General features: G+C 43.0%; 1 protein-coding gene across 1 annotated transcript in view; it reads left to right on the top strand.

Annotated features, from left to right (window-relative positions):
* The window catches only part of sh3kbp1 (SH3-domain kinase binding protein 1), a 107,591-nt gene that overhangs the window by 25,554 nt on the left and 69,050 nt on the right, over positions 1–12,987 (top strand).

Below are 12,987 nucleotides of genomic sequence, written 5' to 3'. Positions count from 1 at the left end.
AGTTGGGTCCACAGGACTTATCCAAGTCCCATGGACCCATCAGTGGCCGCGTCTTGTGGTAGAAAGAAAGAAAAAGAAAAACGTATAAAGAAAACAGTCTAAAGTTTGAAAGTTTAGGAGGTCCGCAAAAACACGCCTTCAGCTCAGAAGCTGAGGCGTGTCAAAAACTTTTGAAAAACTGGAGGCGTGTCTCCTATTGTACCCATTCCTTCATCTAAAAAGTTTGAAAGTTTGGGAGGTCCGCAAAGAGAGAGTAAAGAGAGAGAGAGAGATAATGAGAGAGAGAGTAAAGAGAGAGAGTTAGAGAGTGAAGGTGAGAGATTATTATCCACCCATTAAATGTAAAGGAATTTGAGATTCATGAGTTTATTTATATATATATATATAATAATGCAGGACCTCTTTAGGGGGTCTTTATTTGGCATGCAACGAACTGGACATGCAATTGGAGCGGCACACACACACCGGGATACACACACACACACACACACACATGCATTGTCTTTTTCTCAGTCGCCGATGCGATTGAGTCGCTGCACTTGACCCATCCCGTCGTCCTTCCCCCCATGGGCAGCCGGGAGCAGATAGGGCGTCAACGTGAGCCGCGCCCCGGGGACCAATCCAAGTGCTCCTGCCCGTCTTCGTCAAGGACGCCACAGCGTTAGCGATCTGTTGTTGTGCATGTTTTTCCATTGGGTTTATCTTATCGGGGGGAAACCCTTGCAAGCACGGGGAGAACATGCAAACTCCACACAGAAAGGCCTGGGAGATACCCCACCTGGGTACCTGGCATCATGGAAACCTAGTCCCCAAGCGGGAATCGAACCCTGGACCTTCTTGCTGTGAGGCGACAGTGTTAACCACTACACCACCATATATACTGTATCTGTATGTCTGTGTGTGTGTTTGTGTGTGTGTGTATATGGCTTGGTGGATCTAGGTGGGTTGGTGAGTGTCTGTGGGTTGGTGAGTGTAGGTGGGTGTCTGTGGGTTGGTGGGTGTAGGCGGGTTGGTGGGTGTCTGTGGATTGGTGGGTGTAGGTGGGTTGGTGAGTGTAGGTGGGTGTGGGTGTTGCGTGGATATGTCTCTGTGTGTGTCAGTGTGTGGAGAGTAACAGAGTGACTGCCATTTGTTTGCTGGTTCATGTGCCAATGAAGATCTGAGGGAGAGGGAGAGAGAGAGAGAGAGAGAGAGGAGAGCGAGAGAGAGAGAGAGAGAGAGAGAGAAGAGAGAGAGAGAAGAGAGAGAGAGAGAGAGAGAGAGAGAGAGAAGGAAAGAGAGAGAGAGTGTGTGAACCCCTCAGAGCAAGCTGAGGTTATTATCTCTTAATGTGTTAAACACAACCTACTACTAGTCCATTTCAACCTCAGGTACTGGACAAGTCACTTCACTTCTGATTTACCATGCGTTGTTCAAAACTTAAAATGGATCTGTGGTTAAACTAAACATGTGCTGTCGGTGGCTTACAGTGGGTGTACAGCCCAATCCTATATCCACCTATTCATCACGCCCCAAATCTGCTCAGGCCACCATGAGGCCAGATGACTCAGAACTTCACCGGCAAACATATTTTTCAAGTTTGTTGCAAATCGGTCAGTGTGTTCACAAGTAACACATAACTTCCTGTTTACCAAATGTTTATTTTTTTTTATTTGATTGGATCTGGCGGTCATATGGTTAGGCCTCTCAATTATCTAAATGCCAAATTTTTTTAATTGTGTTTTTGGTAGATTTTTATTGTTTTTTTTTTTTTTTACTACGGGCAGTCCGGTAGAGAGAGAGAGGGAGAATGGGAGATAGACCATTCGGCAAAGGTCGCCAGGTGCGGGATTCGAACCCGGGACGGCAGTGTTGCGACGCAGCGCCCCCTAATTGCCACATTTATCCCACATTCAAATTAAAGCTATTTGAGTTATCACGTTCACACATAAGATCTGCTGTGGCGGCGGTTGGGGTTGAATCCATACTATGTCGTTCAGGGATATAATAATAACACATATTGATAATATCAGTAGAATATCACAACACATTTAAAATTCCATTATTAAAGAAGCTCCCGTCTTATACGGAGCTACTGAGAACATTTGATCCCGTAGATGGACCTGGCTGACGCGCCGTTATTGTTTGGTCTGATACCAACCCGTCAGTTCGCTGTGTGTCAGTGTTCCAATGACACGCTCGGATGCAGGCTGCTCTTCTTGGAAAACGATATATTTATTTTGTTTCACTGTGCAAACAGGATATATTGGGCTCCATAAACAGATAAATAATACTTAATATAATAACTAATTGCATACAAACATATCGCCCTGCGGCGTGTTCAAACAGCCGTAACCTGCGACCTGTTACCTACGACCTGCGATAACCTGCGGTCAAAAACCATTGCCCTTTCCGGGTCAAACTCCTAACTTCACCCAGTGTACCTGGCGCTTATATAACAGAAGCGCCACCCCATGGTCACATAAATCTATTACACATTTACATATATTTGGCCCTTACATCCATCATGATTGGACAAGATGTTGAAGAGTAATTCAAATGTTTAACTTTCAGCACTACCACAATGCAAATTACTCAAAACCCCACAGGCCTCCTAACTGTCATAGGATGAACATATTTTTGAAAGTTTGATGCAAATTGCACAAAGCTCATTCATCACACTGACTGACTATCCGATTATCAGGAACTGTCAATGTTTTGACCTCGCCCCAGTGTAACACATCACTTCCTGTTTAAAATGTGTTTTTTGCTGAAGTTCCATTGGAACCGTCAGTCATACAGTTTGGCCTATCAACTGTCAAAATTACATGTTTTTACATGTTTTACTTTTAAGATGTTGGTCAATAGATACCACAAAGCAATCTCAGTCATGGCAGCTGTTGGAGCAAATCCATAATATCCCTGAAACAGTCATTTTGGCAATATAATTATAAAAAAATAGATTATATAGTTTCAAATATTTTTAACATGTGCTTGTTGTGGTGGGTGTCACAGGTGAAATTTAGATTGGGCTTTTAAGGTCAGTTTGTTGTAAAATAGACTCTAACTCCCTCCACCCCCCCCCCCCCCCCCCCCTCTCCCTCTCCCTCTCCCCCCCTCTCTCTCTCTCTCTCTCTCTCTCTCTCTCTCTCTCTCTCTCTCTCTCTCTCTCTCTCTCTCTCTCTCTCTCTCTCTCTCTCTCTCTCTCTCTCTCTCTCCTCTTCTCTTCTCTATTACTGTCTTTCTTTCTGTCTGTCTACTGTTATTCTACCAGGTTAATACAGTACATGTCTTACAGGTAGAAGAAGAGTAGACATGTCTGGCGTAGTATGACTCCTCTGGTCAGTCAGATACACACACACACACACACACAACACACACACACACACACACACACACACACACACACACACACACAGACACACGGACACACACACACGGACACACACGGACACACACACACACACACACACACACACACACACACACACACACACACAGACACACGGGGACACACACGTGCACAAACATACACAGAATGCAATGAGAGTACAGTATGCAGGTGTTTCCTGTTGAGATATAATGAATCACGTTGTCTTCCTCTCCTGATTTCAGTCGAGTTTCCTCTCACTGTGGCTTATAGCTCTCTGGTCCCAATAGGAACACATGCCAGGGCCAGATGTATTGGGACAAAGGTCTCAAATATATATGTTTGAGGAATCTTATTGCAATATGAAACATCTGCTATTATTGAATGCTTCAAGCAAAGAACCACATAAGTCCACATACGTTTTAGCTTGTGACCGATATTTTTCTTCTTTCAAATATAATTTTCTAAAGATTGCAAGTTGCAGTGGTGTATACATCATGTAGGTACAGTGCATTCTCAATGTCATGGAATGTCTATAGTATACTGTAAGTATATTGGCCTTTCAAAGCTTTTCAAAATATGGTTCTTGATCTGAAGGGTTAATTTGACAAATGTTGATATCTAGTCTCCAAAGTGACATGATGGAATGAAATATACACAGAGTACCCCAGACGAAGAACCATATAAGTACATTTTAAAGGAACATGCCAACATTATTGGAATTGCACTTGTCAAATGCCAAAACAGTTACATGGTTCTTCAGTGCAAGAGTTATTTTACTTCAAAAATATTAAAAAGTAAATTGAACCCTTGCACTGAAGAACCATATAAGTCAGTATTTTGGACAGCCCATATATTTGCAGTTGTGAAGGTAATCTAAATCACTTGTAGTGTGAATGTGACAAAAAAAACGACTCAACCTCGACTGTCTTTAAATATGAGTGAACACAGCACTCTAACTTACCATCTTTAGTAATAAAGTTTGTAATAAAGTTTGAAAAACTTTATTAACGAAGAACCATGTAACTCTGTTTTGACATGTTTTTGGGGGACTTCCCATGTATTTGCAGTTGTAAATGGGATATATCACAAGAAGGTACTCAACCTCTGTCTTTAACTACAAATTAACACAACACTCTTAACATTCTTATCTTTGAAAACACTGTTCCTTTGAAAATCTTAAAATGGATGTTCATGGTTCCCCATCTGAGGTACTCAGTTGGCTATCTCTACACATTTATGGTACAATGTAGAGCAGCGGTTTTCAGACAATGTACAGTATGGCAGCTGGCCAGATGGGCTGTAGGCTAATTAGGTTCATTAGAATGCTGTTGGAGATGGCGAGAGGAATAGCGTATTATTGCTTATTGGAGTGTAGTCCCTCACTTGTCCACTCTTATCCCTCACCTCACTTCTCTTCTAATTGTTGTGGTGCATGACGTTTGTGTGAGTGAGTGAGTGAGTGAGTGAGTGAGTGAGTGAGTGAGTGAGTGAGTGAGTGAGTGAGTGAGTGAGTGAGTGAGTGAGTGAGTGAGTGAGTGAGTGAGTGAGTGAGTGAGTGAGTGAGTGAGTGAGTGCGTGAGTGTGTGTGTGTGTGGGGGGGTAATAATAATCAGTACTTTGGAAATATTGAATGAGGTAATAATGTTACATAAGGAACTGCCGCCTCTGAAAACTCTTTTAAAAAAACAACTAAAAACACATTTGTTCAGACAGGCTTTTGATCATGCATAGGCGCCTTTCTTGTCCTCACTGTTCTATAGTTTTGTTTTAATTAGTGACTCATGATTTTATCCAAATTCTACTTTTCTATCTGGTTTCACTGTTTTTAACTGCTGTTTGTTTGTTGTCATTTATTTCTGATTTTGTTTTATTGTGTTTTTATATTAAGCTGTAGTGTAAAGCACCCTGTGCATTCGTGCTGTGAAGGGTGCTATATAAATAAAGGTCATTCATTCATTCATTCATTCAAGGGATTTGTTTACATTCACAGAGCCTGCGGTTAGTTTACAACACACATTTACTATACAGTACATGTCGTCCTTAGAATTATTTTATGCCATCACAAGTCAAAACAGTATCATTTTGAAGCACTGTAAACCAAACATAGACCGAGAAGATAGTTGAAATAGTAAATATATGTTTGTAAACCAAATTAACAACAAACCTTTATAAACAACAACAACAACAAACAAACAAACTATGTTTTCAGGTAGCTTTCTAACAGTGTTACAAATACCCATTTTCTTCTTAACCTCTTGAGCCCGATGGGTCCGGACCCAAAATAGTACCGGACCCAAAATGACATCACACCATAAACCCATCTCTATAGATTTTTTTTCAAATGTAGCCAAGGGTAAAGACCCTAACCCTGTCAAAACAGCAGTCAAAGTGTATATTTTCACCAATAGGTTAAAGTGTTATTAGTGAAATATGACTTTTGGAAATCTAGTCGGAAACAGGCGAATATCGACGTTAGAAATTGTGCGCTGCCATTTTGTTTGTAGTCATATGAGGAGAGGAGACCCAGGGCTTTCGATGGGCTTTGGAATTTCGAAAAAACTATACTACCCAGCTCAAGTCGGCTCATGTCAATCATATGACTTGTGGATTCACTTTTTAATTTATCTTATTTTTCTGGATTATATCCCACAAACCTGAATGCTATCGGCATAAATTAGAACGCAGTTAGTTTCTCTACCTTTCTGTGAACGTCTAGCAAAAAACGGCATTGCAATCTGATAAAAAAAATTGCGGAGAAATCTACATAATAAATAAGTAACTGTACTTACAGTAGATTTCATTCACGTTTTTTGCTGCACGCCTGGTGATACTAAATACAGATTGAACTCTGCCATTGGAAAGGGGAGATTTTGCCCAATCCATAGATGTGCGACTTGGCTATAATATATATGATATTCTATATTCCTATATTCTATAATCATATTTCAAATTGCATGTGTCCGGAAGGCAGAATTCAGTACTGTATCTACAAAACCTTCTGTTTAATCATCTTTCCTTTATTCATTTGCATAGATTATGTGTGGCAAGAAGGTGCTGAATGAGCTCAGTGGCAATTTTTCATGTCTGGTAAATTTTAGCAAAGATTAAAAAAAAAAGATAGAAAAAATAAATTGATATTCTCCTTTGGTTCATTACAATTTACTCAAGCCTAGTAACAGACACAATATTTCTGACACTGGAGATACATTCCCTAAGATCCATAGATGTCCCTAGATACCAAGAACATGCAAATGGACCTTGTAGAAGTGGAGCAATCTTCCATTTACTTAGGTATGTATTTTTAGGCGGATTTTCAGAAAATAGGGCTAGGGCTTAACACATTCGGGGCCAACCACGTATACGTGTTTCGGATCCAACGCTTGACGGCCAACCACGTATATATACGTGGCAAGGTTGTTTTGGCTTTTATTCCATTGTAATATCCTACTCAATGTCACCGAGCGGCACTGCAGATTTACCCTACTCTTGGAAATCGGAAAACTGCATTACCGGCCAGATCCTCATAGGGGCGCTGTCTCGATAATGCAGTGTTCCCTGTTACAGACCGGTGTTTTTTTTTATTTTTTATTATGAATAGGCTTTTCTGTTAGCCTAAAGCTATGCGTGTAGCCGACGATGTCCCCCGCCCCCCCCCCCCCCCCTTTCATGCATTCATGGTCGACCATGATACCGACAATATGCATTTTGAGTTTTAGCTCTAGCTTGTCTATAGCCGAAACGCCATTCGATTTAACGTTATTAGCTTAGCGCCCTATAACTCGCGTTCCAGGAAATACCTCAGAACATTCTGCTATAACGTTCATATTCACGACGCTATAAAATGGGAACGTATTGATGAAGTAGTGGCCTAAATCATCAACATCTGATCTATAAGATAATGTTGACAGATTCATTGGGAGGTTGTATGAAGTCACAGTATGCCCACTACTAAGACTAGACTACACCAATGGTTGATTGATTGATTGAAAACTTTATTAACAGATTGCAGAATGGGTACAATACAGTACGGCTAATTATCATATTGACTCATCAGTCTAGTCTCGAGTTCACGAGATCTTCCCTCACTCAACTAAGCCATTCTGATTTGACTGTTTTGCTGATGTGAATACTACTGGTTGTAGTCACCTCTCACAATTCGCTCAACAACAGAGCAGTGAAATTACTTCCTCAAACAGAGGGTGCGACAGACAGCAGAGAACGAGCGAGCGAGAGAGGGAGAGAGAGAGATAGAGAGGGAGAGAGAGAGAGAGAGGGAGAGAGACGGAGAGAGAGAGAGAGGGACCGCGGCGCAGGAGTGTGTGTAAATGTGTGTGCGCCGCGGGGATGGGTCTTCTCCCCGCAGTCGGGAGCACTCCATATCACTGTCAAAATATCTTTGCGCACGCTCCCACGCGCACGCCCGTATTCCGATCCGTGCAATAATATTCACAGAGGTATATATTGTCATTTGAAACAAGTTACCAATGCATTGTCCCGTGGGATTATGCCCCCTGTGGCGAAATTAATTAGTATCCCCATCAATCTCTCTATCTCTCTCTCTGTCTGCCAGTCGCAGACTGTGTGGGTGACTGTCACTCAAATCGCTTATGGGAAAGTAGCCCTTTTCGTGACTGTGACGCAGCCAACAAGGTTTCACTCGGCTGCGCTGCCTGGGTGCAGTGGGGCTGCTCTCACAGCCAACGACATGACATTACATAATTATGTTGCAACCTTCGTCTATCAAGCAACCAATTATATTATATTTAATTTATAATTTATAATTATATCAGACAATGCACCTACAAAAGCAGATGATTACAATTAAATTAGCCAACTTGGTAACACATTAGTCATAGCAGCATAGGCATAGGCATAGCCTTATTAATGTTATTAATGCGTCGCCGTCGTGTACAACTCCAAGGGACATTCCCTTGGAGATGCATTTTGGAGGCAAAACAAAAATATATATATATTTTTTTTTTTTAATGTTCGAAGCTCATGCCATCCGAACGAAGCTTCGAAGCTTCGAAGTATTTAAGACAGCCCTACCAAATAGTGCAAGGAATAGCAATGCATGGGACCTTTAAGGGGATGCAGACCAGAGAAAGACTTTCATCTTGTTTACATCAGGGTCCCCCATTTTCATGTATTTAGTAAATTGCCTATTATTTGTCCAATAGATAAGCATTGTCAGCGTGTTCCATCTAAAAATGGGCCACGGTTATTATCTGTAAATGAGCATTTAAGAGCCTAATAGTTTACAGATGTATTTTAAGTTTTTGTCTGTATAACAGTGTTTTGTTATTGTTTGTGCGGGTTGTATGTCTGAAGTGTAAGGCTTCAGTCGACTCTAGTCTAAATGTTGCATATCCTCCACAAGCCCATTATTCATGATGAACTGAAACGCTGGGATGATGAATAGCTGCTTTGCTTTCTGCGTAGGCAGACATGTATTCAGGCCAAACGTCCTGTGTGTGTGTGTATGTTTGTGCCTCCCCGTGTGTTAGTGTGTACTCTATGTATGTGTGTCTCTGCCTGCATGTGAGTGTCCATCTGTGTGTGTTGGTGTGCGTGACTTAATGAGAGACCCGTGCTTACTTCCACATTGAGGCGTTTACAGTAGAACCAAAAGCCCTGTGAGATTGCTGCAGTGTTGCGTACTTTCCCAGTCATACGTTAAGCCCGGATCCCGACCAGAATAACTCATTGACGCAGCCTCCTGTCGAGATCGAGCTCTTAGCTGGGGATCCCCCCTCTGTGGGAGACATCTCTCTCAACTGATATATCTCTGGCTCATCGACACCACCAGTATCTGTGCCCTGTAGTCCGAATACATTATGGATGTGTATGAATGTGTGCATCTCTGTGTCAGTGAGTTAGCTGTGTGTGTTAGCTGTGTGTGTGTTAGCTGTGTGTGTGTTAGCAGTGATTGATTGATTGAAAACTTTATTAACAGATTGCAGAATGGGTACAATACAGTACGGCTCAATACACACAATTGTTAAGGGATGCAGACCAGAGAAAGACTTTCATCTTGTTTACATCCGGGTCCCCCATTTTCAATTCATAATGACATTTATGACATACACAACATACAGATATACAGATATATATCATGACATTTATGACATACATGACATATAGATATACAGTACTGTTACATTTGTGACATACAAGATATGCAAATACACAGTACTGTTATGTAAACAGAGATCCTAACAGAAAATATATACATACGAGGGGGAGGAAACTGTACATTAGGAGGGGATGGGTGGGTTGGGTTTGGACATTTATGGGGGCCAGTTTCGAATTGCAGCCTCCTGTAGGTGCTCTTTGAGAGCGGTTTTGAAGGTGGGTAGGAATTCACATTTTTTTTACGGCTGTGGGTAGGGCGTTCCACATTGATGTGGCATAATTGTGAAATGTGTTTAGTCCCTTGTTTGAACATGATTTGTGGAACTCTCTCTGGTGTTGTGGTCATGGTATTCACTGACCTTTGGGAAGTACTTCGACATGTACATGGGTACCTTAGTGGCGTAGTGTTTCTTGAGTGAGCGGCACAGTGGTGTAGTGGTTAACACTGTCGCCTCACAGCAAGAAGGTCCAGGGTTCGTTTCCCGCTTGGGGACCAGGTTTCCGCATTGCCAGGTACCCAGGTGGGGTATCTCCCAGGCCTTTCTGTGTGGAGTTTGCATGTTCTCCCCGTGCTCGCAAGGGTTCCCCCCCCCGATAAGAGAAACCCAATGGAGAAATATGCACAACAGATCGCTGACGCTGTCTGTCGCGTCCCTGACGAAGACGGGCAGGAGCACTTGGATTGGTCCCCGGGTGCGGTACCTCGCCGACGCCCTGTCTGCTCCCGGCTGTCCTTGGGGGGAAGGACGACGGAATGGGTGAAGTGCAGAGCTCAATCGCATCGGCGACCCAAAAAAAACACAGCGCAGCCATGTGTGTGTATGTGCCGCCTATCACTGCATGTCGTTGCATGCCGAATAAAGACTTCTGAGTTAAGTCCTGCATTATTATTATTATTATGTAGACCAGGCCCATTGCAAGTTGCTGTACGTCTACTCTAAGCCATCCTAGGTTGTCAAAATGGGCAGGGGTGAGGTGGGTGAGTGTGTGTTAGCCGTGTGTGTTAGCTGTGTGTGTGTTAGCTGTGTGTGTGTTAGCTGTGTGTGTGTTAGCAGTGTGTGTGTTAGCAGTGTGTGTGTTAGCAGTGTGTGTGTTAGCAGTGTGTGTGTTAGCAGTGTGTGTTAGCTGTGTGTGTGTTAGCAGTGTGTGTGTTAGCAGTGTGTGTGTTAGCAGTGTGTGTTAGCTGTGTGTGTGTTAGCAGTGTGTGTGTTAGCAGTGTGTGTTAGCTGTGTGTGTGTTAGCAGTGTGTGTTAGCTGTGTGTGTGTTAGCAGTGTGTGTTAGCTGTGTGTGTGTTAGCAGTGTGTGTGTTAGCAGTGTGTGTTAGCTGTGTGTGTGTTAGCTGTGTGTGTGTTAGCTGTGTGTGTGTTAGCTGTGTGTGTGTTAGCTGTGTGTGTGTTAGCTGTGTGTGTGTTAGCAGTGTGTGTGTTAGCAGTGTGTGTGTTAGCAGCGTGTGTGTTAGCAGTGTGTGTTAGCTGTGTGTGTGTTAGCAGTGTGTGTGTTAGCAGTGTGTGTTAGCTGTGTGTGTGTTAGCAGTGTGTGTTAGCTGTGTGTGTGTGTTAGCAGTGTGTGTTAGCTGTGTGTGTGTGTTAGCAGTGTGTGTGTTAGCAGTGTGTGTTAGCTGTGTGTGTGTTAGCTGTGTGTGTGTTAGCTGTGTGTGTGTTAGCAGTGTGTGTTAGCTGTGTGTGTGTTAGCAGTGTGTGTGTTAGCAGTGTGTGTGTTAGCAGTGTGTGTGTTAGCTGTGTGTGTGTTAGCTGTGTGTGTGTTAGCAGTGTGTGTGTTATTGTGTGTTAGCAGTGTGTGTGTTAGCTGTGTGTGTGTTAGCAGTGTGTGTGTTAGCTGTGTGTGTGTTAGCTGTGTGTGTGTTAGCAGTGTGTGTGTTATCAGTGTGTGTGTTAGCAGTGTGTGTGTTAGCAGTGTGTGTGTTAGCTGTGTGTGTGTTAGCTGTGTGTGTGTTAGCTGTGTGTGTGTTAGCAGTGTGTGTGTTAGCAGTGTGTGTGTTAGCAGTGTGTGTGTTAGCTGTGTGTGTTAGCAGTGTGTGTGTTAGCAGTGTGTGTGTTAGCAGTGTGTGTGTTAGCTGTGTGTGTGTTAGCAGTGTGTGTTAGCTGTGTGTGTGTTAGCAGTGTGTGTGTTAGCAGTGTGTGTGTTAGCTGTGTGTGTGTTAGCTGTGTGTGTGTGTTAGCAGTGTGTGTTAGCTGTGTGTGTGTTAGCAGTGTGTGTGTTAGCAGTGTGTGTGTTAGCTGTGTGTGTGTTAGCAGTGTGTGTGTTAGCAGTGTGTGTGTTAGCTGTGTGTGTGTTAGCAGTGTGTGTGTTAGCAGTGTGTGTGTTAGCTGTGTGTGTGTTAGCAGTGTGTGTGTTAGCAGTGTGTGTGTTAGCAGTGTGTGTGTTAGCTGTGTGTGTGTTAGCTGCAGGTCAGGGCTTTGTGAAACCGCGTCAATGTGACGAAAATAGCAGTGAATTATAAAATGGCACGTGTGCTCTATTTTTGCTTGTGTACATCTGTCTGTCTATTTGTCTATTTGTCTGTCTGTCTGTCTGTCTGTCTGTCTGTCTGTCTCTCTCTCTCTCTCTCTCTCTCTCTCTCTCTCTCTCTCTCTCTCTCTCTCTCTCTCTCTCTCTCTCTCTCTCTCTCTCTCTCTCTCTCTTCTCGTTAACTATCTCTCGACATCATGTTCTCTCAGGTCTTGTGATTATTCTGGTCATGGGGATAGTCACAACCACCCAATTAACAGAGGCAGAGGAAGAGGAATGTGCGGTGGGAATGGGGGAAGAGTGTGTGCGAGTGTGAGTCTGTGATGGTTTTTGTTTGTGTGTGTGTGTGTGTGTGTGTCTCTATGCTATAGTGACAGATCTCACCAATTGTCTGTAGGTATAGACTAAAAGGACCCAAGTTTATTTAATGTTGCAATGTTTGCTAATGCAATAACTGAAAGGAAATACACGTGGGTCCAAACTGTTCCCTAGCAACCACATTCCAGTGAAACCGGCTATGCAGTACAACCAGGGTCATTGTGATTACTGACATTTTATACGTTGCCATGCCAACAGCACTATCTGCCGTGTGGGTGTACATGGATAGGGAGCATGCAGGACTGCTTGCCTGCTGTGGATGGTGGGGTGGGGTGGGAGTAATTTACATCACTGGGTAGGGTTGCCGCGGTGATGTCAACACCGATATTACCGATGACACCGGACAAGCCCTAAAACAGACAGTTTTGCAATATACTTCAAAAGACGTCCATAGAGTTGAACTTCACGGCAACTGGGGGTCGCAGTGTTATCAGGAGCCAGCTCTAACTGCAGCCGGACCCTCCGTGTTACATACAGTATGAGTGCTCTTTGACCAAAACAGAGAGAAGATTTGGAGGTGGTATTCATATATTTAACAGCAAATATAGTCAACAGACAATACAATCATTTAGATTTCTCGTCTCTTAGAGGTATCATTTGAAATATAATTTTGAGAGAAATGGATATTAGATGGCCTTGTTCACGGGACCGA

The sequence above is a fragment of the Notolepis coatsorum genome, assembly GCF_963971535.1.
Source record: "Notolepis coatsorum genome assembly, chromosome: 12".
Taxonomy (NCBI): domain Eukaryota; kingdom Metazoa; phylum Chordata; class Actinopteri; order Aulopiformes; family Paralepididae; genus Notolepis; species Notolepis coatsorum.
Note: the sequence above shows the minus strand (reverse complement) of the source record. Positions and strands in the feature narration are given on the sequence as shown.